The sequence below is a fragment of the Coregonus lavaretus genome (genome assembly GCF_964263955.1).
Source record: "Coregonus lavaretus genome assembly, chromosome: 22".
Taxonomy (NCBI): Eukaryota; Metazoa; Chordata; class Actinopteri; order Salmoniformes; family Salmonidae; genus Coregonus; species Coregonus lavaretus.
Genome location: NC_140009.1, coordinates 37,175,295 through 37,181,400, shown reverse-complemented (window position 1 = coordinate 37,181,400; position 6,106 = coordinate 37,175,295). Strand labels below are relative to the sequence as shown.

The following is a 6,106-nucleotide window of genomic DNA, read 5'->3' as shown; positions in this document are numbered from 1 at the left end:
GTGCTGAGTCACTAAGACTACGGGAAGGATATACAGTATACATTTTTGCCAATTTGCTCGAGGCCAATGTCTGTGAAATGTACTATTTTATGTTCATTTATTAAGTAAGACTAGATTTGTCTGATAAATGTATGGGGCATTTGATGATCTGTAAAGTGTAATGAATGTATGAAGTATAAACTTATATAAGTGTGGTATGATTTACTGAAATATAGAGCTTGTGACTAGACTTTCCACAGCTGTGCTGCACACAGTGCACTGCGCCAATGATGCTACTGTATATTTGCAGTTCTTTTTTACAGCATGCAATAAATCACGTATTGCTAGAAATTGATTGTTTCCATTGTCTCTTTTGGGCTTACACCTGCATGCCTTTTATTTTTCGTCTACTAGTAGTTTCCCCAAGACGGTGAGGTCACATGGTTATGTAAGTTGATTATTCTGATCAGGTCTAGAGTAAATGTTATGTGTTTGCTTGCCAGATGCCGGATTTGTTTCACTAGATCTGTTCAACGCCAACAGAATAATAATCAAGCTTCACTGGCTCAGACTGAATTATATTTACGTTACATTGTAGTCATTTAGCAGACACTCTTATCCAGAGTGACTTACAGTTAGTGCATTCATCTTAAGATAGCTAGGTGAGACAACCACATTTCACAGTCGTAGTACATTTTCCTCAATAAGGAACGTATCAGCAAAGTCAGTGCTAGTAGTGCACATTAAATACATTTTGATCCAAACTAAATGTACCTTTAAACTAAATGTACCTTTAAATTGATATAATTATTCATAAGGTATAGTTTTCCATCTGTTAAGACAATAGGTTTGTTTTTGTCTGATTTTCAATAGAAGAAGGTCATGTCATTCTAGAGGTTATGTTGGAAGACAATATTGTGTATGGAAGAAGAACATCAGGGCTATGTAAGAGGGAGATCTTTAATGGAAAAAGAATAATAACATTTAATTTACAAGCATATACATATGAAATATATACATTTCCTTAAGACAAAAAGATGCTGATGTTTTTACAACAACCAACCATTCATGAGCAATATCCTTCTTGAGCGAGAATTAACAATAGAACAGAGCCTTTGGGTGTGAACATCAGAACAGATAATATCCCTATCTGAATGAACTTATATTGAACCCAATACACTGGAACTGTATGCAAGTACAGCAATTAGGTCCTGGAAGAAAGACTATATTACACTTATTTCATTAGGAAATTATTTTGCATCAATGTGAAGCTGTACTGTAGATTTAACCGTCTCTGAAGGTGATATTGACAGTTCTTGCTGTCTATATATTGTGCAGACAGAGGCATAGAATGCTGGATAATCAACCGATCCAGCTATAGGCCCGACACTCCAGCTCTGGGCTGTGCTTGTAGACGACCCTGTAGCCACACTCTGTCATCAGCCGCTGACACTTATTAGGCCACGACGTGGGCTTATTTGGCCTACAGAACATAAACGAGACATGGGGTCTTTATGCAACATTAAACATGTGCCGGATGCGATAAACAATTGTTCATGATGATTGATTTCTTCAAATGGACAATTATGACAACAATTTCATGATTTGGCACAGTTTTACTCACGAAAAGCAGAAGAAGCCAAACTCGTGACAAAAGCACTTGTCACAGCCTCTCTGGAAGGACGCTCCCGCCTTGAAGAGCTTGTCTTTGTACGTGCATTTACCTGTTGACATGAAATGGAGATAAAAAGTTGGTTGGCATTTATTGTCATGAATCTTGCCCTGGAAGCAGCTCTGCAGAGTGGTCACTAACTGGCACATCCACAAAGTCATAAACCCTAACATTAACCACAGTGCTAACCCTAATGCTTAACCCTAACCTTAAATTAAGACCAAAAACCTATTTTTCATTTTCACTTTTACGATATAGACAATTTTGACTTTGCAGCTGGCCCAGCAAGCGGAAATCGCTCAGTTCTGCCTCCAGGGAAAGATTAATGACAACCTGCAGATAAAAAGGGTAAGTGACTGTTCTCATTTGCCAGAGAGGACAGATGTGGTCGAAACATTTAGGCTTGATCCTGTATTTGCCCTCCAGTGTTGAGATCACACTTCATGGCTGAGTTCCTCTTGTCCCTACAGACAATAGGCTGGGACCAAAAAGCCTCATGGAACAAACGTTTCACCTTGAGAGAAGCAGATCTAACATGAAGAGCCCTTCAGGCCAGATAAAGGTCAGATAAACACAATAGAGAAGAAGGGCAAGTCGTCCCATCATCGCCTGCAGCACCAGTCACTGTGAAACTGTTTAGCCATACATTAGCCCTGGGCAGGCAGGGGTCCTCTGCCATCCCACTGAAACAACATATGGAGCTAAGGTAGGCTATGTTACCTTTTTTTCTAGTCTGATTCCATGATTTTGCACGGGTGCCAGTGGTACAAATACTGTGAGCAGAACAGCATTAAGCTACAAAAGAAAACACACAAAAAAAAATCCACTTTCAAAATGCCATGTTTTTATCAGATCCCATTCCATTAAACATTCGGTATCACTGTTGTTATCAGAATTAGCAGCAGCTGTCAGAAGAGTGTGAGAGCAGTTCATACCTCTGGAGTGATACATGGAGGCCTGGGACAGACCACAGCTCCATAGGAGGATGAGAGACAGCAACGCAGTCCACAGCAATGACCATGATGAGGTGACCGCACTCCCCGGACGCAACATAACCATCCACTGACAAAAACTCCCTCCAAAAGAAGAGAAACCTGGATTTTCAATTATTAAAATGTTTCGCTTGGAAAAGTCTTCAACTAACTCTTCACACCAAGACAGCTGGGAAGGTGCTTGTTAAGATAACTAGGGAGCACATCCACCTGCAGCTACTGTAATGCCTTAGTGACAACCCAACATCTCTACAGTCTGTATTTATAGACTACTTCCCACCCGTGAACTCTACAAAAAAATGGGCTGAGGCATGAAGTTAAAAAAATGAATAGATTCCATCTGACCATTAGTTTTTCCTTTTTTCATTCCAGCCACTGATCTGCTTTCCCTTCTTCCACTCTCCCTCCACCTTCTGTTTCATGGTATTTGGGTTTGGCTGGCTAACCAAGCATCCCTGTAAATATTAAGATTGGCCCATGTGGTGTCTACAAGTCTCCTCTCCTCTGCTCTGTGTGGGTGAAGGAGCACATATATAAGTAAAATGCCCGTCATTACATTTTACATTTACATTTTAGTAATTTAGCAGACGCTCTTATCCAGAGCGACTTACAGTAGTGAGTGCATACATTTTCATACTTTTTTCATACTGGTTTCCTGTGGCCATCTAGGGTTTCCTGTGGCTATCTAGGGTTTCCTGTGGCTATCCTTCCTGCCGTCATGGCATACTGTGGTTCATCACAGAGCCTTTCTAGGATTATTTCTTTCTCTCTGTCTTTTGCTCTCTCTTTCCCTATTTCTTGCATGCACATGCACACACGCACGCAACACACGCATGCACGTATGCACGTGCAGACAACACACACACACACACACACACACACATTACACCCACACAAGGAGCAATGTCTACTATACGACTGTAGGTGCGTCATTATGACTTGGTGACAGAGGCAGACTGCGTAGGTCTTTCTGGATGAGATTGTCTCAAGTCAACACATTTAATTACACGGAGAAGCTGTCTGGGAGTGAAGTCATGACGTCGTTAAGGAGAGACTGGGTTATGTTGTTGAGGAAAACTAAACTAGCATAGCATTTCAATGGTCATGGATACTGAGGGTGTTCAGAGGCATTTAAGAAATGGGAGAGTGGGTTTGAATGGAGTGAGAATTACATTGGTTACCTCACCTGTCTGAAACAGTTTAACTGTCAGGAAGTAGTTTATAGAGCTGTGTTGCATTTATTGCACTTATTACTGTAATTGTGAGGGCTTGCATAAATTAGTGGATCAATACTGTATGTAGGCTACTGTAAGCACAGTATGATTTCTAAGGGAACATTTTGTACTTTTCTGTGTATATTTGCTACAGTACATATGGCTTGAGACTGCAATAAAAATATAATGCAGCGTGGGAGCTCTATAGTGAGGGAGGAGAATTGTGGTAGATCCTTCATCGCCATAGGCTTAAACATTTATGCCAGGCGAGAAACCAATTCAGGAAATAATGAAACAATACAATTCATGTACTGTATGTTGTTGTGAGGCATTTCCAGAAAAAAACGTGTCAGAATGTAGGCCTACTAAATAATGTCTTATTTTTTCCACTCTTGTACAATGAACTGTATTGTTGTAAAGCCTTTAGCCACATTATTACGCATATACAATTATGTGCACCCACATTCACAGACACAAGGTGGGAGGGTTTAAGAGGTGTAGGTCTATACAGTGAGTTTTACAGACATCTGTTGTCTTATTAGGTTCCCTGTCTGTCTGTCTGCATGTCTGTCTGTCTTCCCACAGGCTGCCTGGCCAGTCAGCAAAGCTCGCTCTGAGAGAAAGGAAAATAAACGGTCCCAGAGTCTAAGGGACTGGATCGTGTGGTGGCCCTCTGACAGGCCCGTTCACCACTAGTCACCCCTCAACCCAGACCAACCAACATCACAACCGCTAAGACAACTGCTGCGATCACATCAATGTCAGGCTGGTGTTTTTTGTTGTCAGTCATGCTGGAATGTGAGGCAAACATCGTCTTGTTTTTCCCATTGTAAATGGGACTACGATTGCTCTACTTCCATCTATTGTGTAATTGCCAATATTGATGGGAGCAGGGCTGTGTTGACTTAACCTGTTTCTCTCTGACAGTAGGCCTACTGCGGTAGGTAGCTCAGAGGACCTCACAGTGAAGACCAGACTGATGACGGACTGTTATGACAGAGTGAGAATTTGTGAGGCTCTCTTCTCAATGCCACCATAGGAGACTCCATTCTCTATGGCCTTGACTTCCTCCTTGGTGACTCACTTCCTGTTAGAGGGGCACGGGATGCTCTATACACTGCCCCTGTCCAACACGTGTCATCAGGATAAGGATCAGCAGCTCCTGAACAAATCAAGACTAGCCTCCTCTGTAAGTAAAACATATTAATTTGACCTTCTCTTTATAACTTTGTTCACACATTTTACTTGAAAATGTCAGATACAGTGCCTTCCGTCATTACTGGGACAGTGACAATTTATTTTGTTGTTTTGGCTCTGCACTCCAGCACTTTGGATTTGAATTATACAATGCCTCTGAGGTTACATTGCAGACTGTCAGTTTTAATATGAGGGTATTTTCATACATATCAGGTGAAACGTTTAGAAATTACAGCACATTTTAGGGGACCAAAAGTATTTGGACAAATTCACTTATGTGTATTGAAGCAGTCAGAAGTTTAGTATTTGGTCCCAAATTCCTAGCACGCAATGATTACACTAAGCTTGGGACTCTACAGACCTGTTGGATGCATTTGCTGTTTGTTTTAGTTGTGTTTCAGATTATATTGTGCCCAATTGAAGTGAATGGTAAATAATGTATTGTGTCATTTTGGAGTCACTTTTATTGTAAATAAGAATAGAATATGTTTCTAAACACTTCTACATTAATGTGGATGCTACCATGATTACGGATAGTCCTGAAAGAATCGTGAATAATGATGAGTCAGAAAGTTACAGACACAGAAATATCATACCCCCAAGACATGATAACCTCTCACCATTGCAATAACAGGGGAGGTTAGCATTTTTGGGGGGGTATGATATTTGTGTGTCTGTAAAGTTCTCACTCATCATTATTGAGGATTCAAATACTCAAATATTCAAATATTCAAATTAAAGCTGACAGTCTGCACTTTAACCTGTATCATTAACTGTATCATTTCAAATCCAAAGTACTGGAGTACAGAGCCAAAATAAGTGCATCCTGTTTCCATTGATCATCCTTGAGATGTTACTACAACTTGATTGGAGTCCACCTGTGGTAAATTCAATTGATTGGACATGATTTGGAAAGGCACACACCTGTCTATATAAGGTCCCACAGTTGACAGTGCATGTCAGAAAGAAAAAAACAAGCCATGAGGTCGAAGGAATTGTCCGTAGAGCTCCGAGACAGGATTGTGTCGAGGCACAGATCTGGGGAAGGGTAC

The 6,106-nt window shown here is 40.8% G+C and overlaps 1 protein-coding gene across 1 annotated transcript in view; it reads left to right on the top strand.

Moving 5' to 3' along the window:
- The window catches only part of LOC311150091 (intermediate filament protein ON3-like), a 409,178-nt gene that overhangs the window by 232,613 nt on the left and 170,459 nt on the right, over positions 1-6,106 (top strand). The window lies entirely within an intron of this gene.